Source organism: Peromyscus californicus, unplaced genomic scaffold (assembly GCF_007827085.1).
Source record: "Peromyscus californicus insignis strain IS unplaced genomic scaffold, ASM782708v3 Scaffold_13__1_contigs__length_99412109, whole genome shotgun sequence".
NCBI classification, from domain to species: Eukaryota; Metazoa; Chordata; class Mammalia; order Rodentia; family Cricetidae; genus Peromyscus; species Peromyscus californicus.
Window position 1 is genome coordinate 38,251,823 of NW_026294424.1, and position 27,741 is coordinate 38,279,563.

Below are 27,741 nucleotides of genomic sequence, written 5' to 3' on the forward strand. Positions count from 1 at the left end.
ATCTGAAGCAGAGCTTGTATTTATAATTCTGAGGTGGTAGATAAAGAAGCAGAGCTTGTTCTGTTCTTTTAAAAAATCTTGTTTACAAAATACCCACTTCTTCATTGCCTTGCATCCTGTCAGGGCCCTGGGACTTCTTTACTTTTCTCTTCATTCAAGAGCCAGAGAAGAAGGGCCAATGATAGCCAGAACTATGCCCTGACTCTCGTCTCTGAGCAGCTCCAACTGTAACAGAATTGGTATCCATCTGGTGAGCTGCATGTGGCAGCTGCTGAATCAAGAACCTTTGCTGTCCTGAGGTATGAAGCGGTGAGGTGGTGAGCACAGCCTAGCCCCAGTGAAGACTTTGGAAATCCTTGTGCTGATGTGAATTCTGTCTCACTCCATCACTGCATGTTAGACATATGATGAAGTGCTCACAGTTTCCCACTTGGCCCAGCTATAGTGATAGTGAAGACACGTTGCACTAGTTCAAGTTTGAGCTGTGAATGTCGTTATTCATGAATTTTATTAATTGTACACCCCATCCCTTTCTTATGTAAAGGCTATTATAATCAACATTAATAAGCCTGGAACAGTGAGTAAACATACTTAAGTTCAAACAGCTAAAAAGGACAGAAACCTTACTACATTTTGATCAAGAAGAATTGAACTTCAAAACCACTTTAATAAGTATTTCTATGGGTTGTGTATTTTGTGTACATTTTTAATAACCGCATCCCATCCTACTGAAAGCAGGTAACTCAATTGTCTCTTTTAGGAGGGAAACAAACAAGGAAGAGATTATTGGATATGGACCACAGTTGCTAAGAAGATGCTTGAATTTTGGTGAGAACCATGTTTATTCCCCAGAGAAGGCACATTAGTTAAAGATCTTCATAGGGGCCAGGTGATGGTGGCACATGCCTTTAATCCCAGCACTGGGGAGGCAGAAGCAGGCAGATCTCTGAGTTCAAGGCCAGCTTGGTCTACAGAGAGAGTTCCAGGACAACCAAAGCTACACAGAGAAACCCTATCTATAAAAGTAAAAAAAAAAATATTCATAGGGTATTTGCTCCCATCCTTTACCCATTGGACCCTGGTAATTCATACTTTTGAAAAACTGAACCAGCACAGCCTGTGTGTGAGGAATCTACTCATCTACTGAACAACCAGTTCTTATCCCTAGAAAGCTGACATTCTACATGGGGGAACTGACATATCTACCCATCCATCAGTCAGGAATCCATCATGAAAGAGGTTAGTAAGTGTCAAGAAAAAACATGAAGTGTGTAACAGCATGATGCAGATGATAAAGATAATAGAGTGTTCAGGGACACCCCTCAGCCTGGAGGTGCCATCAAATCCAAAACACAGGCTAGGTAGGCTACACCATGTTAGTACACATGGGAAGACCTTTTCATATGTGTTCATTCAAACGTGGAGTATCTGAGTCAAGAGAAGGACTCTTTGAGAGAGTGAGGAAAAGTCTGGAGCCAATGGGACAAGAGAAAATGACAAAGGCAATGAAGAACAGCGTCAAGAGTAGGCCTTGTTAGGTTCTGTGCCAGAGAATGCATTGCAATCTGTTCTGAGTGAGAGGAAAGATGATTTAAGTAGAGTGGATTATCTGACTTAGAATTTAGGAGGATCGTTCTGGGCTAACAAGAGAAATAAACCCTAATAGGCAAGGACTGAAGAGAAGGAGACCAACTTAGTGTGGTGGCAGTGACTTGAACTGGAATAAAGATGGTTGTGCTAAGAAGCAGCAGGGTGTGGTGAGCACAAAGCAGGGATGATTTGCTGACCCACCGAAGAGGAAAAAGCAGCCTCGGATTACAAATGAAAGTACCTTTGTTAACAATACCTGCATGGTGGGGAGGGGGGATGGACCGTGTACACAGTCTCCACCTTTCCTGCAAGGTGGTCCATGGCTTCTGCTAAAGTCGTCTTAGAGCTAGAGAGATTGCTCAGTGGATAAAGCCTTACTACACAAACCTGAAGACCAGAATTCAGATCCCTAGAATCATGCAATCCCAGAGCCCATAATCCCAACACTTAGGAGACAAAGATCAGGAATCCCCAAAGCAAGCTGACTAGTTAGACCAGCTGTAATTTTTGTGTCATGGGTCCAGTGACAGACCATGCTCCAGTTAAATACAAATGGTGGAAGAAGATCCAGACATCAACTTTGGACCTACATACATACCCACACACATGTGCACCCACAAACATGCAAACAGGCACACACACACACACACACACACACACACACACACACACACACACACACGAGTTAGTTGGTGAATTAAAACCAAATTGAGTTTTTAAATATCTACCCTGGGGCTAGAAAGATGGCTTAGAGTTTGATAGCACTTGGTGCAATTGCAATGGGACCCTGATCATTTCCCAGGACCCACATGACAGTTAACATCCATCTATAACAGCAGTTCCAGGAAATCTGAATCTCCTTCTGGCCTCTAAAGGCATCAGATATGTAAATGGTGCAAATGAATACATGTAGGCAAATACTCATACACAAGAAAGAATGAAAAAGAAGAAAGAAAGAAAGAAAGAAAGAAAGAAAGAAAGAAAGAAAGAAAGAAAGAAAGAAAGAGAAAGAAAGAAAGAAAGAAAGAAGGAATTCTAAAATATCCACAGTGATTGGCTTTCCTGAAACAGAATTGGTGACTAAGAAAACTTACAATCATTGGTCTTTAAAAATGTGCTTCTCTCAACATTTCAGAGGAGTTTTGCATTTTCAGTTATATGTTTCTATGTCTTGATTGGCCGGTTCCTTTTGCCCTGCATAGTTTATGTTAAGGAATGTTGAAATAATTTAAGTAACACAATAATCTGCTAAGGAAACATATAAATTATAGAATATGAGAAAAGCATATTAATATTAAATCTCCTTGTTATACTGAAATAACCAAGTGTAAAGCTCTCTGAGAAGATCTCAGGTGCAAAAAATAGTTTCAACAGATTATGAAGTAGATTATGATTGTTCTTTTCAATTTTTCTTTAGTGAGATTTTGTTACCTTTTAGTAAGAAAAATAAAAGAAATGTAGCAAAATGCAATACAGGGGATAGTAAAATAATTCCATTGCAGATTATCTGGAGTGCTCCAGCTAATACCTTTGTATGAGACATTGTTTCCTCCACTATTATTCTTAGTGAATAGAGACTCAACCATTGCCAGGAATTCGTTTTTCAAAAAATGCTGCTATTTATGATGAAAAAATTACTAAAATGTATTAATATTTACCATATTCCATAGAAAGTGAAAATCATCTATATTTCTTGTAGAAAATATGAAAATAAAGTATTAATATTAACCAATCTTCATTGTGACCAAAATGTATTGTTGCTTGCTTTTGATGGAATTTTTATCCCTACACTAGAAAAGGAGCAAATGGTTTTGTACATGAGAGCACAGGTAGTCAGTCCCCTGAGTTTTTAAAAACACTATACGTCATCTTCCTTTTGACCTAGGGAAATGCATGTGAAATACATACTTATATCATTTTTTCCCTGAAATAGTATGATCATGAAAGTTCTTCCCACATGGCTTCATATTATTCTATGTTACACTAAAGGGGAACAGAAACTATAGAAATCCAAAAGTTTACTCAACTTTTGTTACTCAACTGTTGACACGAATCATTATTCAATGGGAGGCAAAGCAGGGGGACAAAGAGGAAGGAAGATGGGGAGAAAAGCTTAGTAAATACTTTGCAAGGGAAAGTCCTTGGCTCAAAAGTGGTTTTTTTACTGAGGTTTATTTTAAAGCCTTATATTTTTTTTCTTATACATATACATGCAAATTATATAAGATTCAACTTAACAAGTTTTCAGCTAAGCAGCCCTCTAATTTCTTCCCTTCTTAAAACATATTTACTGTTAGTTCATGAAACTAATAAAAGCAGCAAAAGTTAACCAACACAAGTATGGTGATTTGAATGAGAAGTGTCCCCCCTATGTTCATGATTTGAACCCTTGTTCTCCTATTGGTGGCATTGTTTAGGGAGGCTGTGGAATCTTTAGGAGGTACAATCCTGCTGGAGGAAGAATGTCACTGGGAACAGGCATTGGGAATTCATAGATTTGCCCTACTTTCTATTCACACTCTGCTTCCTGCCTGTAGATGCAAATGCAATCAGCCAGCTTCCTGTTTCTGCTGCCTACTTCCATGTCTCTCCCACCATTATGGACTCTAACCCTCTAGAACCATAAGCCAAAACAAACTTTTTTTCTATAAGTTACCTTTGGTCATTATGTTATTATAGTAATAAAAAAGTAACAGATACAAAAAGATAGGGAAAAGACTTGAGGAATAATGTCTTCTGGGCATGTCACAGCCTGTGTAAACATGACCTCACAGTACCTATAGCTGCCTAAAATGGCCTATACAAGACTGAGCCTATCAACAATCAATCATGGATTAGAGAGGAGATTACAGGGCCCTTCCCTCTCTTCTGAACTATGGACCCCTTGGGGAGGTGAGGTCATTGTTGCCATAATGTGTAACAACTGAGATAGCTACCGATTAGGCTCCAGTAGATAGTTTGACAGATGATTCTAATCAAGCTCAGTACTTCTCAAATAAAACAAAACAAACCCCACACAAAAAGTCATGGGAAGGGAGCATGTAGAAAGTAGGTGGATAAGAGAGCAGGGGGAGAGTGGAGGGGAGGTTATAATAATCAAACTCCATGTTATACATGTATGAAACTGTCAACAAATAAACACAATAAAAGTTTAAAAAAACTAGCCAATAATCAAAAACCAAGAAATGACCCCTATCATACACAGTCTTCATTTCTCTAACAGCAAAACTGATTTATACTTTCTGGTCTAAAGCGTGATTCTACCCTTACAGAACTGCATCTCACATTCTTCAATACACTTCTCAATCTCTTTTCCTCTTATTTCTCCGAATCCAGGGCTAAGAACTTTCAGTGTTACCCAAATCAAACAAAAATCTTCTCTTGCTCTTTTCCTGCTTTCAGTTACCACCCACCTACCCACCACCTTATTGCCTCACACCCAAAATTTTACAGGAATTATCTGTCTTTACCATCATCTATCCATAATTTTGGCCCTCGACTAATGCTGATACATGCAAACACACTTTGCAATCGATCAATAGAGATGTCAATAATACCTTGTCTACCATCAGCAACTGTGGGTCTATGTGCCTCTTCATCTTCAGTCCAAGAACTGAACACCTTGAAATAGCTCCAAATCTTTCTGTATCTAAGGAAGCAGCTCAAGATTAGTAACCATCAGGCTTCACACGACTATACCTGCATCCATGGTTCTCCCTCAGATGAACTGTATACAGTGACGCCAGATGGCAACTCCAACAAGTCTCCTTCACTTGTACTTCCCCAGGGTTTCACATGACATAAACAACCTTGGGAAGTTTGCCAGTTGTGTATCTCTGCAGCCCTTTGGTCATACCTATAATCCAATCATGAGAAACTTCTCCATTTCTTAAAATCCTAAACTGTTAGTGGATTCCCAAAATGACAAGTGTTGGATTTTCCATGGAGCACTCACTTATCATCCCTCATCCTAGTCTGATGACCTCCTACTAAATCTCTGGTCTATGCCATCTGCTTTTTCTAGAATGCTGTCCTGAACCTTCAGTGACATTGCTTATATCTTTCCAAAGCAGTCATTACTTACTCAGAAATAATGCTAATAGCAAGTCACTAGAAATTCATATTTAATCAACTTGTTTCTGGAGTAAGGCTGTGGGCTAAGACTGAAGGCAGTCTTATTTATTGTTATAATTATGGAGTTGATTAGAGATTCCCACCACTTGTGGTTAGAGAAAACATTAATGGATGAATGGGTAAATGGGTATTTCACCAGTTTTTTAAGTATCACATTATTTTCAGTGATTGGAGAGAGTTAATGAAGAGTAGAGGCTCTTGGCCGTATTAGTAGCTATTGTTGAATTTTAATAGTCTGAGTTTTCATCATGGTGTCTGTAACACACTTTTAAAGCAATACACACCCACTTAGTATACATACATACATGGGCACATTTCTCTTTCCTTCAAAAGGGCTCATTTAATTTTTCTGTACTGTTTACCATTCTTATTTCCCAGCATGCCTCAGCTTTAAGCCAAGCAGTTTCCTAACCATTTTATATCCTCTCATCTATATGCACCTGTGTATCTTTCCATGATTTTCTCTTATTACAAGTCCTTCTTTGGGCTGAATTTCATCAGACTTATTTCTCTTAGCATCCAGAATTAATTCAAATAGAACTTCCCCACTTACCTTAGAGCTCCTTGAACTTGATGTCCTTTTAATTTTCTCATTTTAGTATTGTATCCAGGACAAACACAAATCTAAGGGAAAACGGGCAAAAGAAATTAAATAAAAGAATGAATGGAGGGATAGAAATGTGCATTGCTAGGTGAAATAATTCAGTAACAAAGTGAATAAGGAAGAGAAGGGGATGAACCTGCCCTGGGAGATAAGGGTATGCAACCAACCTCATCTCAGCTAAGACCTAAAGATGTTATTCCCAATACAAGTCATGCTGATGTAAGAATCATAACAGACCATGACACATTCTCCTAGGTCCACACAGGAGTGTGTGATCTAGACTGAGATGTAGAGCACCCATGTGACAAGATCAACAGCACATATTACTCTGTAAACACAATCTTCTCTTGGATAAAAATCCTATATAATGCAGACTTCTCCAAAACTCCTTGCTTTGAAAGCTTCCTGTAATTAAAATTGTCCACAGGTGAATATCTCCCCAATACACACAGAGCACACCTCTCCAATGTCAACATTTGAACTTTGCCAATTCTAAGATAATGTCAACTTTGCACACTCTGTTACTGCTCTGCAGAGGAAAATGGGAGAAGCAAGCCTTAAGGGCATTTCAGTTAGGAACCAATCTTTATGTTTCTCTTGTTTCCTAAATGTTGTTTCCACTAGGTATTTTGACAGAAGGAGTTAGTATTAGAAATTAGCGAACTGAATTCTAAATAACTGGAAAAAATCAGGTCCTGTGAAGGTGAGTGAGACAGCAAGGTGCAGGATTCAGCTGGGGGTTGAACTGCATTGCTGGGGTTGGTTATAGAGAAATTGTAAGCAAGCAGAAGAGCCAGCCCCTCTCTCTTACAATCCTTAAAGCTCTTTGTTTTCTTTTAGCACTTTTCACTGGTGGACCCCAACAGCTGGCAAAGTAGAAACATGTGCAGATCCAGTCCCAGCTCTAGTAGGAAGACACAGATGGTGGAGTCAGTGTTGAGAAGTTGAGTCAGTGACTTCGGGAGGGATAAATACGGGAATATTGTTTCCTAAAACTTCAGAGGCTTGCATTAGAATAACAAAATATTCTTTAATAACACTGAGATCTGGCAGAGGAGCAGCCGAGTAAGCAAAATGCAAATGGGAGACCAGGAAGGAAAGTTAATTTTCTCTCCTTACAATGGCTTTCAGAGCCAGTAGAAAGAGACCCAAATGGAAGATACCAGATTTCAGAAAATTAAAATGTTACTATGACATAGACTAAGTGTCTACATAAGAAAAAACAATCTGCAAGAAGAAACTAGGAGTGGGGGGAGATTTAATCTTTTCCTAGCGAGACTGAGCTAATTTATACTCAGTAGGAGGACAAACAGAACACTGGTTGAAAGTAGGGCATCTGACTGAGGGAAGCCTACCGCTGAATCCTATCATCATTCTGTTTCCTTGAACAGTGTACTTCACATCCTTGGCTTATATTTCCCAATTATTACAATGAAGGCACAAAATTACATCTACTGCTTGTCAAATAGGATCATTTTAAGGAAGAGTTATATATAATAAGTTGTTGGAATGTTACTGTGGTGGGTTGAAAGAAAATAGCCCTCAAAGGGAGTGGCATTATTAGGAGGTGTGGCCTTGTTGGAGTAGGTGTGGTCTTGTTGGAGGAAGTGTGTCACTGTGGAGGTGGGCTTTAAGGTCTCATATATACTTAAGCCATGCCACGTGAGACAGTTTACTTCCTGTTGGCTGTATATCAAGATGTAGCCAGTACCATGTCTGCCTGCTTGTTGCCATACTCCCTGCCATGATGATAATGGACTGAACCTCTAAAAAAGTAAGCCACCCCAATTAAATGTTTTCCCTTTATAAAAGTTGCCATGGTCATGGTGTTTCTTCATAGCAATAGAAACTCTAACTAAGACAGAATTTGATACCAGGGACTAGAGTATTGCTGTGATAGGCCGGACCATGTTTTTCTTTGGAATGATATGGACTTTGGGAGTTTGGGTTAGGAAAGCAGTGAAATGCTTTAAGTGCTGTTTAATGGCCCATAACAGTAGGTACATGGGAGACAGTGGTGCTGACTGTGATTTGAACTGTGGGGGCCTGGTTCAAGAGGTTTCAGAGGAGAAGAATGTTAACATGTGGCCTAGAGATCGTTCTTGTGATATTTTGGTAAAGAATATGACGGGTTTTTGCCCTTATCCAAAGAGTCTGCCTGAGGCTAAAGTGAAGAGTTTTGGATTAATTCAGATGGCCGAGGAACACTCAAAACAGACTATTATAGACTCTGTTGTGTGGTTATTAGTATTAACTCTAATGAAGATTTATAATGAAAAGGAGCAAGCCTAGCAAGTAAAAATGAATAAGGTACAGATTGAGAACAGGGGCACCAGAAAGTGGAACAGAGCTAAATCCTGTGTTCAAGGACATAAAATGGATTAAGAAACAGAATAAAGGGAGTGGTGACCTCAGGGCAAGATCCTGTCCAGCTAGGTTTCCGAACTGGGGAAAAAAAAAATTAAAGAAAAACTTAGAGCAAGGTGTGGTGGTGCATATCTCTAATCCCAGCATTCAGGAGGCAAAGACTGGCAGATCTCTGAGTCTGAGGCCAGCCTGGTCTACAGACCAAGTTCAATGACAGTCAAGCTTAGACAGTGAAGGTAACCATTGAAAACAGAAACCTGGTGAAGATGTAACTGAACTAGGGGACCATGTTCCAGATTCAGCAAGCAGTAGAACTTGGCAATTTAGGCCACGTGGTTCTGGCTTTAGAGTCAAGGAACAATGAAGGAGGCCATTGTGGTCAGACATGTGTAGAAGGAGGTCATTGAGGTCAGGAATGTGTAGGGGTGTCCCTGAATGGACACCTAGAGAGATCATTGTGTGAAGCTATGAAATTGAAGCCTGATTGCTTTGGAGACCCTAAGATGTCAGAGATGCCAGAGCCATGGGATACCTGCCAAGGAGAGCTGCTAATAGGGAGTGGAACCAGCCCAAGAAAAAGAAGTGTGTTGCAGTCAACAAAGCTGAAAGGATTTGGAGGTCTGAAGAGCATTTTGGCATCAGACATGGAGATGCAGAGTTTGGAGTTTACCCAGTTGGTTTTTGTTCTTGCTTTGGTCCAGTATTTCTTATTTATGCTCCTTTTTCTACATTTTGGAATGGTAATGCATATCCTGTGCCATTATACGATGGAAGCATGTGGTCTGTTTTTAATTTTGATTTTATAGATTTGATTTTAAGATATTTCATAAATCTCAGAAGAGACTTTGAACTTTGGACTTAAAACATTGTTGAGATAGACTATGGGACTTTTGAAGTCAAACTGAATGCATTTTTGTATTATGATACAGCTACAAGCCTTTGGGGGTCAGGGAGTGGAATGTGGTGGTTTGAAAAAAAATGGCCCCCAAAGGGAGTGGCAGTATTGGGAAGTGTGGTCTTGTTGAAGTAGGAGTGGCCTTGTTTCTTTTGCTCAAGCTTCCCTCAGTATGATGCTCACACTTTCTGTTTCCTGCATATCAAGATGTAGCCAGCACCATGTTTGCCTGCACACCTCCATGCTCCCCACAATGGTAATAATGGACTAAACTTCTGAAACTGTAAACCAACACCTTTATAAGAGTTGCCACGGTCATGGTGTCTCTTCACAGCAACAGAAACTCTAAGACAGTTAGTTACTAATCACACAGTCAGTATCTGTGGTTACCTCTACCAGGGACCAGTTTTGCCACATTCTATCACTCACCATCCCTTGCTCCATTTTCTCCAACAATTAAGACACTAGCTGGATATTATGGTTTGAATGTAGAATGTCCTCCATAGGCTCATGTATTGAACATTTTGTCCCCTGCTGGTCGCACTGTTTGGGAAGGTTATGGAACCTTTAGTAAATTGAACTTCACTAGAGGAGAAAGTGAGTCACAGAGGGTAGGTCTAAAGGCTTTATACCCACTCCCTGCCCATCATCTGCTCCTGAGTTGGGGGAGGCAAGGTAGACACTCTGTGTCCTGTTCCTGTAGCCATATTTTCCTCAGCTGCTGCCATGTCTAACTGCTATGATGGACTATGTCCTCCATGGATCTATAAGAAACCTTTTCCTCTTTAAGAATGTCAGAGGGTTTTATCATGTCACAAGAAAGTGACTAAGACACAACCCAAGGCACATTCATGGAAGGTCATGTGTCATGGGAATTTCTCAAATGAAAGAAGTTAAGTTCATTCCTCTTTTCTACAAATGGATTTGGCAGTCCTATCTGTCACTCAACATTTCTTCTGAAAACAGAATAGTCTAGTGTCCTCTGACTACCATAAAATTATCTTTTCCTGAGTCAAGGTCTCTTGGTGACATCTACAAAACAGTCCTGTCCAATTCAAGCCCAGGTCACAGAAATAAACAATTTAAATAAAATTATTTTCTTTATGCAAAATCTGGAAGAAAATTATAATCTACTGATGTACTGGCTTGTTTTGTGTGTCAACTTGACACAAGCTAAAGTCATCAGAGAGGAAAGAGCCTCAGTTGAGGAAATGATATCCAACTATAAAGGCATTTTCTCAATTAGTGATCAACAGGGAAGGGCCTAGCCCATGGTGAGCAGTGCCATCATTGAGATGATGGTCCTGGAGCAGACTGAGCAAGCCAGGGAAAGCAAGCAATTAAGCTACTCCCCTCCATGGCCTCTACATTAGCTCCTGACTCCAGGATCCTGTCATGTTAGAGTTCCTGTTCTGGCTTCCTTCAGTGACGAACAGCAATGTGGAAATGAAGCCAAATAAACCCTTGCTTCCCCAACTTGCTTTTTGGTCATGGTGCTTCATCACAGCCACAGAAACCCTAACTGAGACAAATGACAAATTGAACCATAAATTAGTATTATGAAAAATTGTATGAAATCAAACTAGGATTTAGACATGGAGAGAGAGGTTTATATGGGGAAGAGAATGGAATGCTAGGGCAAAATAAGGGTAAGGTAAAGAATCACTAACATTAAGAATCTTCTTTAAAACACATGGCAAATTACTATCTTATGAGGCCTACAAATTATACATTTTATTAAAAAAACTTAAATTTTTAAAACAAGATTGATAGAAAGCAAAACAAATTTGGGCTGCCTGGCACTGGAACATGAAAACTAGTGTGGAATCATAGAAAATCCATTTATTGACAAAATGACAAATTAGCATCACGGTCTCAATCATATCTTCAAAATCAAGTTTTATTTCACCACACTAGATTCTTCCCATAGTTATGTCACCATTTTATTTTATTCTTATTATCCACAGGCTCCTCCTTTGGAGGTGTGATATTTTTACTATAACTGTTGCAAATGGTTATAAATGGCCAATGTTTAAAATGCTTTATGTTTTCTCAGAATTCCAGTGATGCTCTCAGTGCACACTCCGATTTTATGACCAAGGCAATACACCTCCAGAGGTAGGCAGTGCTTTACAACATAATTGTGCTCCTACATCCTAATCTAAACAACAGTTACAATAGTCATAGAGGGTTCATGCGTCAAAGCAAATTTTCTTTCTTATAAATAAGAAATAAATAAATAAAAATAAATAAATAAAAAACTTTCTTTTCTTATAAATCACACATGGTCAGTAGAATCATAATTTCTAAAGGATCTGCTTTGGAAAAGAAAAGATAATGAAATAGTAATAGCCTTGAGATAAAATGTAAATTCCAAGTTAGGAATGTTATTCAAGGTTAGGATTTTCTCAGTTTTACTTTTTTCTTTTTTTGCAACTCACTTCAGTCTTTTATTGTAACCCCCCTCACCCCCATCAGCAGTGACATCTTCAGCCCATGACTCACTTTTGCAATGATTTCATCAATTGGGTGTCACACTCATGTCCGAGGATGGAATTACTATTTCCCCCTCTTGCTGATGAGGAAACTGACAGGGGTATTGAGCGATTTCTTGAACAAGGTCATGCAGCTAGCAAGAAGGAGAACTGGGAATGGAGCCCAGACTGGTCCAATGCCAAAGCTCAGACCTTTTTTCAGAAATCCCTATTATCACCAGGTCTTCATTTTCATCTCCTTGTCAGCCTCAGGAAATCTCCTGGAAAATCTGCCATGCTTAGCCAAGATTTCTTAGTTTTCCTTCCACAGCCATGGAGCACAGAAGCTCCTTCAGAGTCTTTTCTGCACTGGAGTTCTTACGACTAGCTAAGCCACAGTACAGCATCTGGCCATGGAAGCACTGCTGGCTGAGGGCTTATGCACTCTCTTGTGCGTGTGGGTGGGTGTGGGGGATGGGTCTCTTCAACCTATACTATCCAGTCCTAGTGAGAGGAATAGTAGGATACAAAGTAGTACCTATAGTTGAGCATCTGGTCCCCAGTGGGTAACTCTACAGGGAAGAAGGATAAAGGAAGAGATAGAGGCAGTGGATGGACAGAAAGAACCAAGAGTCCCACAGAGAACACTAGTGACATGCAATGGCTGTGAAATCCACTTAGACTTTGGGTGACCTCCAAAAGACCCTTATGATAATAAATGAAAAAGGAACTGTGTGAAATGAGAAGTCGCAAGCTGCAGAATGATATGTACAAAATATTCCCAATTATCTGCCAGACACAAAGGTAGCAGAGGTGCTCTACAGTGACCCACATCATTTATTCTGCTGCATTGCACAACTTTATACAGATATTCAGGCAAATCTACTGATCTTTGAAGCAAGCTACCTCCCATGTATTGAACTATGCAAGTTATTCTCTATCATCCATCATAGCAGAATAATAGTTACAAGTAAGTCACAAGACTATTGAGTGAGTGACATAGGTGAAGAGCTTCAAATACTAGCTGGCATTTGGCTCTCTTTATTATAAAGGGCACCAAACATTTCAATCCAAATTCTTCGTATCTTTCCATAACATACACATTTTTGTATATTTTAAAGAACAGTCTAATAAAATCTCTCATATCTGATGACTTTGAGGGAAGTCATTTGAAAGTTCTCATAACTGTTTTAGTTACTTTTCTCATTGCTATGACCAAAGACCTGACAAGAAGCAACTTTCGGAACGTTTTATTTTGGCTCACAAATCCAAGAAAATACTCCATCATGGTGAAGAAGGCCACAGAAGCATGAAATAACTGTCACACTGCATCCAAAATTAGGAAGCAGAGATAGATGAATGCTGCTCTTTAGCTAGCTTTCTTCAGTCTAGGACTTCAGGCTATGGAATGATGAAGCCCACATTCAGGGTGAGTTTTCCCATGTTAATAACTCAATGCAGAAACACTCTTACACACATGCCAGAGGCTTGTTTCCTAGTGAAAAGTTTAAATCCTCCAGTAGTAACACCACCAATGAAATAAGTCAAATCAGGCAGAATTAGTAAGTCCAGGTTTGATCTGAGCAGAACATCCCTGAGTGGCCCCAGGAGAAGAGGAAAAAACCACGAGGGGAAGTCTTGGGCCAGACTTGATACCCTCCACGGTGGAGCTGCTGAGTGATGGGCTTTCTCGGGGGTGGGGTTTGGAGAGGGCATCTCCAGTAGATATCCCCAACACCTAAGTGAACCTATATCTAGTCATGCTGATAATAAACTTAGATCATATCTTATAATATTTAGATTAACAAATATTTTTAAGATTGAGTTGTGTATTACATGTTGATTTTCTTATTCAGCTCCCTTACATCATTACCATAGGTAAAATTTGCTTGTTCCTTTACAATGTCCTGTGCCATTTTCTTTCCTCGACAGTGACACTTGCCTGTATCTTGGTCCAGACTGCCTAGGTTTTACTCTAATTCTTCTGTCTGCTTGTCTTATATTATCTCTATGAAGACTTAAAGAAGCATTTTACTCAGTGTGTCTCAGTGTTCCTAGCTAACAAGTATAGAGAATCTTTGGATCCACCTCTGTAAGTTTCTGGGCTCACCTAACATTGGCACAGGGAAGGTTCCCAGGAATTCTCATTACTATTAGTACCCTGAGATCATAGAACAATTCCTAAGTCCATAGCTTTTCAGTTAAGATTTGTTGACTTTATGTTCTAGCACCAACAGGAGCAAGCAGTTGGAACTAGGTAGATGTAATGTGGAGTACAAGACACACTGTGTTCAAGAGAGCTGAAATATGTGTGGCTCTAGGCTTGAAAGCCTAACCCAGATGTCAAAGCACTCCTGTTCCCACAGTTTGCTTGGCAACAAAAGCCAATAAGCCACCTTAATTTGGAAAATTCCACTCATGTTCCCACTCTCTCCTCTCCACATGTCCCCAGTGGCATTTATGTCAGCCATGAGTCCCAAATGGTGAAGGGAAAGAAGAGAATGGAAAAGGTAGATAAAATGTTGGAATTTTAACCAAATTGCTTAATGATGGAAAGAACCTTCCAAGTCCTTATAATTCTTTATTTGGATTCCATGGAGTGTGTGCAAAGAGGGAAAAAAAGAAAAGGTTAAACCCTCATATTGGATCTGGCAAACGAGCTAAGCCAAGGAGCTTACGAGAGGGATTAGCTTGCCTGCAATGTACATGTGTTAATACACAGGATGCCAGTGGGACACAGACACCCTTCTCAAAGGTACTGTTCTCCACCACCATGGGGGAGGTGGTGGGTTCTAGAAGAAAAAGCTAGTCCTTGAACAGAACTTTGGTCTCCAAGAAGGCACAAGACATCCTTCTGCCTGGGATGGAAGGAGGCTTTGGGTACTGTCAAACTTCACTCATGAGGTTGCCCTTTGAAAACAGGAGAAAGTCTTGCAACCTTCTCAGGACAAACAGTAACTCAGATATGTGATTTTCCTACAGGTTTTACAATGTTCATTGGCCTTGGGCACCTTGTACACTGCCCTGAGCCTCTTCTTTATAACATGTGGTATTATCACTTTAGGGAACTTGCTAGAAGTCTCACTACATCTTACATTTCACCATCAGCCTTCACTGTAATCAAAACATTTCCCAAGATAATTTCAGATCTAAAATTCACAGTGTATCTGTCTATGGCCTGAAGCATCTGTGTTTATTAAACTCATCTAAACAGGCATATTTAGTGATGAGAAAAAAATCCTAGACCCTAGTACAATATTGGATTCTACTCTTAGGCCCTACAGTCTGATCTGAGCGATAGTGAGAATCATTTAAAGACTGTGGAACATGACAGGGGATTTTCTAATGACCTGCCAACCTCTGCATGTTGCGTTTTTTGTATGTCACAGTAATTGTTCAGCATAGAAAGGATTACATAAATATGGGTGATCAGTGACTGCTATGACATGGCAGACATAGAGATGCTGTGATGAGGATGCTCAAATCTTTCACTCCCCCAAGGAGTTTGTGTGCAGTGAGAATGTGGCCAAGGAAGCTAATGACCACGGTCATTAGGATGAAGGGTGGTAAAAGGGACTTGATGAAGTGGCCTAGGAAAATATCTTTCCTTTCTATCTCTTCTGAAACTAACAGGAAGAGCATCCTGAGGAAGGATTCCTCCAAGAGGAATCTCCTAGGCTGCACAGAGGAGTCAGCTGGAAAGATCAAGGAAACTGTGAAGATAGCCAATGAACACTGCCCGTACAAGGACTTAACTGTGTTGCTGCGGCTATGAGTCTTAACTTAAAGCACGATATCGAAGGCCATCTCAGCACCAGGGCAACCTTCCTCATGGCTCCATACATCCCTGAAGAGAAGCAGAGACCAGAAACAGAAAACCTGTGTTCTGTACTCCCCACAGCTTTTCCTTGTCTCTGTGTTAAGCAGACATACTGGAAAGACTGCCCTTCCCTTCAGATTTCAGACTCTTTCACCACCCATACACATGAGCTCTCCATGTTTATGCTTAAATAAAGTTCTTACTTCTTCGAGACCTTTGAATATCTGCCTGTAAGAACATGAGCATGCTCGAAGACAGCCACAGTGATATAGAGGAAGGCCTGCTGGGTTTTTGTGGGAAGAACCTTCTTTAAATGGTTTGTGGACATCTATGCAAGAAAACACTAGGGATCTGGAAAGCTGAAGGCAGCCCTCTGCCAAGTACTTTTCCCATTAAGTTTTACACATGGGTGTCTTTTAAAAAGAAATGCAACCCATATGTTTCCAATACACTTGCATTTAATATATCCAAAATGCCATGTAATAATATCTGCCACTCACGAAGTTCTCTAGAGCCTGGATTTTCTTTTCTTATTCTTTCTCTTGAAATAAGAATTTGTAAGTTTGTTCTAGGGTAGAAAGAAAATGAAATAGGTGGGGGGGGGAGAAACATACTTTTTTGTTGACAAAATGGAAAAAGATTCTCTCTTCTTCTTTCATGGCCCTCACACTTGGCCATTGTGGCACTCACGCTGGCCTTATTAACTGGAAGGGTAACTTTATATCTTCACTGGCCCAGGTCAGCCCCAGTGTATATCCCTCATTCCAGGATCATCATCTACCAGTCTCCACTGTGACTTTGCAAATGCAGGGCTTAAAGCGACAATGGTGCCATACCTTAGATGGGGAAAGCTCTGATGTATCTATTCTGCCCTGGGTCCTTTGTCACAACTCAAACAAAGATGCAGACTGCGAATTCAAGCTCCTGATGGACTCAATAGTTTCTACTACCATATTTTAAAAGACAAAGTAAAATAGGCAAATTCAGTTCAAATAAGAAATATCTTATTGAGCCTAATGTATCAAAATATTGTTTAAAAATAATTGATATAAAATAATAACATTTTACATTTAATTATTTGTATGAACTCTTTGAGATTTAGGTCTTTTTTCAAATTGGAACATTTTAGCAATATCATAAGCTTTCAAACCTATGTAAGGTTATTATGTACTCTTCTAGAAGGTTCTATGCTTGGAGCAGATGGCCCCACAATGATCCTGCTGTGAACGTGAACACTATCATTTAGATAAGAGTTAGGTGTGTCCATAAAGAGTTTGCGTGTTTTCAGCATGATCCTCAGTATGATGATTTTGAGAAGTCACAAAACATTTAAGAGGTGATACTTAGAGGATTAGATCATTAGGAGAAATGCCTCTGGAAATAATTCAAATAGAGAGTAGATGGCATTGGAATGAAAGAGTAAGACTGTCTTCTCTACATTACCTAGCTTTCTGTCTCACTATAGAATCTCTGCCTCTTGCACACATTGCTACTGTGAAGACATCTTCCATAATGTGATGTTCCCTGAAGGTCCCATCTACTGATAGCTGGTATCAGTGTCATGGTCTCAGATCTCCAGAGCTGTGAGTTAAATTCACTCTTCTTTACAAGTCATCCAGCATCAAATGTTTTGTTACAACAACAGAAAATAGATTATACATATAGTGAACTTAGAAATGTTACCTAAACTTGTCAGGTGGTCAACCTGTCTGCAAGTCTATGACGAGTAATATGATTTAATATGGAATAGCAGATATTAAAAAGTCTCTTGCTTATTTATACAAAGTTAATTTTTTTTTCATGCAACATCCTCTATGCCAGTATGCTGTCTAAATACTATATGTGATTAGATGTTGTACTGGCTAGTTTTATATCAACTTGCCACAGGCTGGAATCATCAGAGAGGAGGAAGCCTCAATTGAGAAAATGCCACCATAAGATCAGGCTGCAAGGGGCTGGAGAGATGGTTCAGAGGTTAACATCACTGGCTGTTCTTCCAGAGGTCCTAAGTTCAATTCCCAGCACTCACATAGTGGCTCACAACCACCTATAATGAGATCTGGTGCCCTCTTCTGGCATGCAGGCATACACGCAGGCAGAACACTGTATACATAATAAATAAATAAACCTTTAAAAAATTATCAAGCCATATGCAAACCTGTAGGGCATTTTCTTAATTAGTGATTTATTGAGGAGGTCCCAGCCTGTGAGTGGTGCCAACCCTGGACGGATGGTCCTGGGTTTTATAAGAAAGCAAACTGAGCAAGCCATAAGAAGAAAGCCAGTAAGCAGCCCTCTTCCATGACCTCTAAGTCAGCTCCTCTCTCCAAGTTCCTGCCCGGCTTGAGTTCCTGTCCTTGCTGCTTTTAATAATGAATTATGAGTGAATTAACCTTGTTCTCCCCAAGTTGCTTTGGCCATACTGTTTCATCACAGTAACAGTAACCTTAATTAAAACAGACATGTAAATATTTTGGTGTTCTATAGCCTGAGCCCTTTGGGTGAGTTCTTTAGGTTGTTATAGACAAAGATTCATCATTTCAGGAGATGATGCAGTAATTGGTGAAGTTATATGGCTGGATTCTCACAGAAGACTTATCTGGAGGATTCAAAATACCCCTTGCTGGGTCTTTGACCACTTCTTCCCATTCTCTATTGGCCCCATGGTAGCTACTGTGACCCGTAGTATGCTGTTTCTACCTGTGTGAGCTCAGCAATGACACAGGCAAATTATTTTCTCCCCCACGGGGAAGAATTCATAGCTCACTGCACATTGACCATTATGAATCCTTTAAGACCCAATCATTCCTTGCAGTTGCCAGAGAAAATTCTGGAATAAATATCCTACCTTTGCTTTGTGCTCCTTCACCTTCTAGTGTTAGATATGTCAATCCATCCTCTGAAATCACACATGCCCCTTGACTGGAAAGCTGCCTTACAACCCTCCATACTGCAAATTGGGAATGTTAGGATTTGTTTCAGGAAACCAGGAAAGATAAATCACTGCTGTTTTGAAGCTCTTTTTACAGAAATGAAAATAAATACATCTTTAGCCAGGGATTCCTCCTATCTCCCTACAATGTCTATCACTGTCAGAGATCCTCCACTGGGCCGAATGTAGGACTCCAAAGGAGTCATGTGTTATGACTTTCTTCATCCATTCTTGCTGCACTAGAAGAAATTGAGTTTTCTACTCTCCCTTTGCGTACCACTAAGTACACCTATTGCCTGCCTTTTTTAACCCAAATTATGGGTGACAGTTAAATTCATTTACTTTGTATTCCTTTGTTTATGTTTTAATACTTAAAGATCTTTCAGTGCTTGGCTTTTAAAACATTATCTTTCTGTGTCCTATATAATAACAATAAAACCTAGCCTGAGTCACCTAGGAATAGTTCTGTATTTTAAGCAGCAGTTTGCCTCTCCTCTTGAAATATTGAAACTCAGTGTTTCCATGTGTAACTAGACATGTATAGATGCAAGTTTAACAGAATGAAAGTATAGCATTTTTTTTTTTATTTCAAGCCAATTGTCCCTAGTATACTGTCAATAAATGTTGGTTCTTGTAATGTCTTGTTCCTGTTATCTGTCTGCCAGTTTTCAGTGTCCTTTGAAGCTAATAAATCTTTTCTCCTTAGCTCGCCTGCAACATATTATCCTTTCTCATCCCTCAGGCATCTCAAACTTTTCCAGGACACTCGAAAGCGTGACAAGATGGGACCGTTCCCCTTTTATCCTTTGGGAACTCCAACCTCACTTTCTAAAACTCTTATGACCCATCATAAAGGACTCACAAGGCTCACTTCACAGGTACGTTCCTCACCTTCTCCTCCTTCCGGCATTCCAACTCCATCCTCTTAGAACATTGGGCTGATGTTGTTGTAGGACTCTGACATTGGCTTTGCAGTTTGGGTTACCTCTTCTTTGACTATTGCAACCCATCTCCTGAGGACTTGTAGGTAGAGTACTCACCCACCCTTCTCTGGCATTTCAGTCAGCCATCCCAGGACCTTCTTGTTTCCTAGGTAGAACCCTCATCTACCCTGCCCTTTAGCACTCCGTTCCTATTATCTGAGGACCTTCACCAAGAACCTGCTCACTCAGCAAGTAGAGAGAACCCTCACTTCCATGTACCTCTGATACTCTATCCTTGCCATGTGAAGACCTGTGGAGCAACCTCTCACTTCACAGGTAGCTGCTTCATCCACTCCCTTCCTAGCACCCTAACCCCATTGTATCAGGATACCATGTACTGATTGCCTACTCATCTTCTAGGTCAGAGGTCACCCATCACCCTGGCATACAGAGGACAGATACTTATTTAGCTTTTCAGAGTTTTTCTTTCCAAAAACATTTCTTAGTTACTCCTAATAATCCATGTGAAAATGTAGTCACAGGTTTAGGTTCTTTTAAACATTGCATGTTTTTAAAATGACTAAAGCATATTTTGATTTAGAATGGTTTTCTACAAATTCTATTCTTATGACTACTTCTATACTCTCAAACATTCTGTCTTATGCATGGCATGGCAGAGAGGCTGCATGACTTGAAAAAGGGCTTGTCTCATACCAGTGTCCCCAGCACAATACACTCTGTTCTATCATATGTGTCCCCAGGGTGCTATTGTGATTGCATTTTGTACTCAGAGACTCATAAAGAAAAAAAATCATTTTCCTGTTAACTTGGAAGACCTTTGAACTTGATGGAGTCCTGTGTTCTTTTCATGTGCAGACTATATCTTGTTAAAATGATAGTCAGTTGAAGTTTTGGTCTATTTTGAGACTTTACCTAAGTGTAGTTAATCTATTGAGGTGATCCAGTGACATCTAACACTGGAGTGACAGATATATCCCACCACTGCCATACTTGATTAGTGACAAATGCAAAATTTCTCATTTATTGTCGAACACATGACTTCTGAGTGAACATACAAAGGTGCACTCAGACACATACACACACACACACACACACACACACACACACACACACACACACACACTGCAACTAATTAATGAGTTCTTACACTTTTCTATTCTCTCTCTTCCTGCTCTTCCTGTCGTTCATGGGAGCATTTAACATTGAGACTGACACATCATAAGCACCCAATAAATACATCTCAGCTGACTGTCACGCTGGACAAATTCTAGTAAGAAATACAACCATTGAAAAAAAAAAGAAATGTCCTTTTAAAAGCTCAACCCTGAACATTACAGTATCTAAGACACCTTTGTAACTCCAGTTGTCACTACAACTGCAGCTCAATAGTCTCGTCTAAATGGAAGCAGCTGTCTCAGGAAGCAGATTCTGTTGGACAGCTAGTAGGACAAAAATCACAGCCACGAGGAAAACTTTGACTCAGAATCCTGAGATCTGAGGATAATTAAAACCACAGCTTGAATGTTGCAAGAGTAAACATTTAAGTTTAATTCACTATTGTATGTAGGATAGGGGCTGATTACCTTCCCCCAGCATTTTGGTCTTTGATATAATTTCCATTTCTTGTGAATTAAATTTACTTGATTATCAAACGAAAGTGCCAATTAAGTTTATGGGATTTTTTTGTCTAATATAAAGAATTTTAAATGAAGTTGTAATGGTGTTTGTTTGTTTGTTTGTTTGTTTGTCTGGCTTTGCTTCAGCCAAATGCTTGGAGCCTAGTCAGTTTAGGTTGTATTTTAAAAATAAATTTTCATGTCAGGAACAGGGAAACGCAGGTGTTTTTATGCCAAAAGATGCCATTAACAAGGTGCTCTAGTTAGCATTCTATTGCCATAATAAAGGCCATGATCAAAAGCAACCTGGGGAGGAAAGGCGTTATTTCGTCTTAACGGAAGTCAGGATAGGAGCCTGGAGGCAGGAACTAGAACAGAAGCCATGAAGAGTGCTGTTTACTGGCTTGCCCTCTCTGGCTTGACCCACCAGCTTTCTTCTGTCACTCAAGACTTCCTATTTGGTGTGGTACTGCTGTAGACTGTGTCCTCCCATAGCAATCAACAATCAAGAAAATACCCTACATACTTGCCTACAGGCAATAAGATGGAGGCATTTCTCAACTGAGGTTCCTCTTCCCAGATGACTCAAGTTTGTGTCAAATTGACAAAAATCTAGCCAGGACACATAAGGATACTTTACAGCAAAGTGTTGAGGGGCATTTCCCCTATTAATCTAATAATGTGACACATTGCCATCCTAGGGAACTGGGGAGCAGAGGAGTTGGAATCCAGCTTTCTACAAAACATTGAACAAGATATTTTCACCTTTCTTTGTCTCTTCAATAGCATGGTAGTAATAACAATAACAATGATTGAAATTGTACCTGCCTTAAGTAGTTCCCAAACTTAATCTCACTTAATAATTTCTAAAATCCCTCTTCTCCATTTTGGAGATAGAGAAAATGAGAGTAAAAAATGCCAAATTAAATGCTGCAGTAAAATCTCAGTTCCATATCAATGAAGAGTCCCGGTCCATTGCTTTGAGCTCCTGTTTAGAGAATGCTGGAAATTGGAGTTGATATCCTTGGCATGACAGATTGTTGCACTTGATGCAGGCTCCACACACCTGCTCAGGTCAATGCTGTCAGTGTATTAGAGGCAGCTCAGAGTCTGAAGCATCCCACAAAGGCAGCAGCCAAGCATCTTCCTTGTCCCCCCAAGCTCAGATAATCCTACAAAATAAATTCTGATCTTCACCAACATTGTGGTTTGAATTTGAAGTGGCCCCATAGACTCATGTCTCTAGCTGTCTTGGGAAATCCTTGAACCTTTAGGATGTAGACACTTGCTGGACAGAGTATGCCAGTGGGGTGTGGATTTGAGGGGTTTGGCGGCTGGCCCCACTTTCTATTCTCTGTTTTCCGTGTACAGATGAAATCTGGTAGGCTGGTCTCGGGTCCCTGTTACCATGCCCTCCTTGCAACGATGGAAAGTAGCTCTCTGGAACTGTCAGATTGCTTCTCTAAGTTGCTTTTTGTTAGAGTATTCTATCACAGCAACAGAAAAATAACTAATATAACCAACAAGGGGCACTTGCTTGGCACAATGTCCTCCAGAAAAGTCCAGGATAACACAGGCATAGATAGGGCTTACAGCTCCAGAGAGCATTTAGTCTGCCCCTCAAGAGGTTCAGAAATAAAGAAGCATCCCAAGGGCTGTCCAAACCAGACAGCATAACAAACTCTGAGAGCACAACAGACGCAGAAGCAGGCACACTGATAGTTCCTCCATGCTGATGCTCAGGGAAGACCGGCCAGAGCATTGCTGCCTTCCCCTGCATTGAGACCAGTATTTTTTTTTTGGCGGGGGTGGGGTTAATATGCTGAAAGAGCAGAGAGACAAAAGAACAAGCCACTGCCACATCTCAACTCATCAATTCCACGAATCCTCTTACTGAAACCCTCTGAATCTTCACCCAAAAGGCTCCAGTCGAAAAAGCCTCTAGCTAAAAGGAATGCTTCTGCCAAAAAGCCTTTAGTTCCTGTCTCCTCGAGTCTTACATACCTTTATCCGCCCAACCTTTATTGTTGACTACCAGAACCTAACCGGATGATGACGCTGATGAGACAGAAGTCATGAAAGCCCATGTATGACCGGCCTCAGTACACGTCTCCAGGGGCCAGACCTCTCCCAGCTCCTTTAGATTTCATGAGATCTAGGATTCACTTGCTCAAGAAAATTCAAGGCATGTGTCTGTGTCTTGAAAACAAAGAATCCCTTAGAATGTACCAGCAAGTAATTCCATTCTGTTGATTTGTCTTGGGACTGGCTTTCATAAAAGATTCAGAGGACTTTAAGGCAATTAGGTTAAAAGTACTGAATTTAGACTTCTATCTGTATCTTATTGATTTATGACTATTGGAAAGTTATTCTACCTTTCTTCCCTAGTACATTCACTCTGTTAATTTGTTTTTACTAGACTTGAATACGTGTGTGTGCACATGTATATTTGCACATATACCGTAACATATGTACAGCAGTTGAGGGACAGCTAGTAGGAGTCAGTTCTCCTCTTCTGTCATGTGGATTCTGGGGATCGAACTCAGGTAAGTCAGGTTGGCAGTAAGTACCTTCACTTTCTGAACCACCTCCTTGGCCCCTACCATCAACCTGTTTGAAATAGCAAAGCCTCACACACTTCAGCCCTCCATATCATCCATGTCACTGCACTTTCCCCTTAGCACATTTTATTTCTAACATACCAAATAATATATTTATTCATTTTTTTTCAATGGGCCTATTCAGTAGAATACAGGCTCCATATAAAAGCTACTCCATAGCCCCTGTCCTCAACACTAAAGAATACAACAGCTTTCATGGCAGTTGCTGAATGTGTCTGTTGATTTGATTGTAACTTGTCAGTGGCTAGCCTCCTGAGAGTCCATCCACCCTGTGAATTTATGAAGGCTATATTAGAAAAGACGTAGGCCAACTTGAATATCACAGAAAACATAATGATGGGTCACATTTTAGTCATCATGATAGATACTATTACCACTCATACATCCACTATCTCATTAAAAAGAGAAATTGGTCCTGCTTAAAATTGCTGCTTATTACTGCTTTTCACTATTTTCATGAGTTATCTGTGTCTTCCTTAGCCAAGATTTTAAAAGTACAATTTGTTGAATAAGCAAAGCAAAAGAAATAATGAGAGAAAAATATATACAAAAAAATCTTTGCTGTAGGAATATTATCACATTAGTTAATGTTTTCAAGTCATGTATTACTAACTTGAAATTAGTCAGTGCCCAAGATGTTAACATGTGGCAGACACAAATAGCTTACAGTGTGTTTAATGTATGCTGGTTCCTTCCTTCATCTATCTAAAGGAGAATGAACTATTTTCCAGCCCTACAAATAAACCTTCTAAGCAGTGCTGACTCAGCTTGAGAAACAGGGATGTGTATGTACACTTTTAGTCCAGAGTTTTAAAAACATCTTATTGTTAGCTTGAATGCTCTTTTTGGAAAGTTCCATGGATATGTAGGATTCAGAAAACCCCAGTAAATTCCCATGTAGTCAACCCATACAGTAAGACTCAGAAAATTGGCCTGGGTTGCTGGGGACTTGAGGAAGTCACATGAAGCTGCACTTTTAAGGACAGAGATCACATCTATGATTCTTAGGGAAAACTAACAATTCTTAGGCTGGGTCGTGGGGGAGAGGTGAGGCTCAGTGGAGCAAGGGCTTGCTTTGCACGTACAAGGATCTGGGTTTGACACCTGAGACAGGTTTAAAGGAAAAGTCAGCCCAAGGCTCAGAAAATAAAGAGGCTGCAGTATGCTAAGCACTGAATGGAATAGATATACCACACTCCCTCCTCCCAAGGCTGGAGATCGCTGTGGAAGAAGGAAGCAAAGGAATCGCCAGAGGTGGTGAATGACTACAAGGAAACAATATTCTTGATACAGCAGAACAGCAATACATGTGAACTCTCACTGGTTGTGACAGTATGTGAAAGAGCTGTGGAAGTCCAGGCAAGAAAAGGGAGTTGGGAGGAGAGAGAGAGAGAGAGAGAGAGCTTCAGGATGGAACTATTGACAATTGTTAGCTTCTTGAGAGGTGCAGTCAGTTTTCTCTAAGAATGTATCACTGGTAAGCCAACCACGCTCCAGTAGAAGACCACACATCCAAGAATATTTGGAAAGCACAAACTGAACTTGATAGGTAGGGTGGTTTGAATGAAAACGTTCTTCAGAGCCTTGGGCATTGGAATAACTGGTCCCCCAAGAGTGGGCTTTGGGAGCTTAAGAGCTCACCCTATTTGTTGGTAGTTCACTGTCTCTGCTTTGTACTTGCAATTCAAGATTTGTGTGTTTTATGTGCATGGGTGTTTTGCCTCTAGGTATGCAGGTATGCCATTGTGTGTAGTACCCACAGAAGCCAGAAGAGGGCTCTTAGTTGTGAACCACTAAGTAGGTACTGGAAACTACACCCAGGTCCTCTCTGGCTTGAGCCATCTCCCCTATACCCAGGCACTGCATTTTAATTACAGCAGCAAAAACTATCCTTTCTATGCAACTACTTCATACCTAGATGCTATCTTGCTTAATTTGTTCTTTCAAAAATCTCACAGTCTTGTAAAGATTAGTGTATTTTTAGGGCAGGGAAACTACAGTTCAAAAGTTTAATAGATATTGTCAAGCAAAGGTGAGCTGTCATTCCAATTTAACAAACAAACCCCGAAATCTCTGCAGCTAAATGCAACAAAGGTTTGGGTTTGGGAGGTTTTGCTTGACTTTTATACAAATAAGTAAATAACCTTTCCCATCTAAATCCAAAGAGTAGGAATAAATCAAAAAAAAAAAAAAAAAAAAAAAAAAAAAAAAAAAAAAAAAAAAAAAAAACCACTGATCAGATCCAGAGAAGCAGACACTGAAAGTTCAAGCTTTGGATGAGTATAAGATATTACAGTTGTTCAAACTAATTCTAGCTCTTGCAGAAAGAATGAGACAGTCAAAAAAGCAAAGGTTCAGGGAACCTTGTCAGACCAGCAAAATGGGAGAGCCCCGCACCCTGTAAGGTGAGACCTCAGTCACAGAATTCTAGCAGTTCCCCCTCCTTACATGTTATTAGCAACTTTGCTGAGGTTCTATCTTAGCTACAACAATGAAAGATCACAGCATCTCCCCTTCTCTAGCTACTTTTCCTACAGGGTAAAAACAAGAACACAGTTTTTGGAGAATTTGTAAGTGGTTTTTCACAACATAACAAATTTGTAGGGGCAAACAAGCACCAATCATGTGCCTTCTGTTGCCAGTTCATTGGACTAGGATCTCTGGGATTACATCATAAGAGATTCCATTTCACATATTTCAAGACCCAACAGCATTAGATATAGTGATTTAAAAAAAAAATCACTGGACCTACAGGGAAAAGACTGTACTTTTTGCTTGTAACTCATGACTGGCATCATGAACAAGTCAGTTAATCTCAGTGAGACTCACTAGTGTGTGTGTGTGTGTGTGTGTGTGTGTGTGTGTGTGTGTTGAACATATGAATATAAATGATAAAGTCAGATCTTCTGAATTCCTGAAAGCACAATGAAGATCCATTAATGCTATCCATAGGAAGCAGAGATCGTCTAAGACCCCCCTGGCTCTTCTCTTTTACCTGGAGATCTTCGTCATGAGTGTGCCACCACACTCTGTGCCCTTATACAAGGCTAACTGCACAAGAAGTCACAGCCTCTCTCTAAGCTCCACAGTGGACTCCAGAAGGGTAAGGATAATGTCTCATTATGCAACGCACCATGTCCAAGGCATACTGGAAAGGAACTTCTGGAGCTTGTATGTCCAGAAAATAAAATCATAAAGAAGATAGTCTAATACTGAAAATGCTTAAAAAGTGTTTTCTTAGATACGTCAAAAGGTTGATGAGAAAGTAATAATATATAAAATCTAAGTGCAAAGGATACTTCAGAAAATGAAGCAGAGCATGGCATTGTGCTTACCTAAGACTGTTCACTTAATTCCGGTTGTCTTGAGCCCCAATGAACAAGGAGACAGGTCTAATCTGTAGGAGATTCCTACATGTCTAACTTTGGAACTCCAAAGTATTATGTTCTTTTTTTCCCTCTTTTTTAAAAAAAAAAATTATCATTCCTCTGTCTTCCCACACCCTAGCCTTTCCCCCCAACACACCCCCAATTCCCACCTCTTCCAAGTCAAGGTCTCCCATGGGGAGACAGCAAAGCCTGGTACATTCAGTTGAGGTAGGTCCAAGCCCCTCCCCCCTGCACCAAGACTGCGAAAGGTATCACACCTTAGGCACTGGACTCCAAAAAGCCCACTCATGCAACAGGGATGGATCCCAGTCCCCCTGCCTGTGGGCCCCCTAAACAGTTAGTATTATGGACTTAG

At 40.2% G+C, this 27,741-nt stretch overlaps 1 long non-coding RNA gene across 1 annotated transcript in view; it reads right to left on the reverse strand.

Annotated features, from left to right (window-relative positions):
• LOC128108374 (uncharacterized) overlaps window positions 1–27,741 on the reverse strand; it is a 122,721-nt gene that overhangs the window by 93,447 nt on the left and 1,533 nt on the right. Inside the window, exons 2-3 of the long non-coding RNA XR_008217452.1 lie at window positions 6,278–6,348; window positions 5,148–5,239 (exon numbers count right to left, since the gene is read on the reverse strand). This is a non-coding gene — a long non-coding RNA (uncharacterized LOC128108374). The remainder of the gene's footprint in view (window positions 1–5,147; window positions 5,240–6,277; window positions 6,349–27,741) is intronic.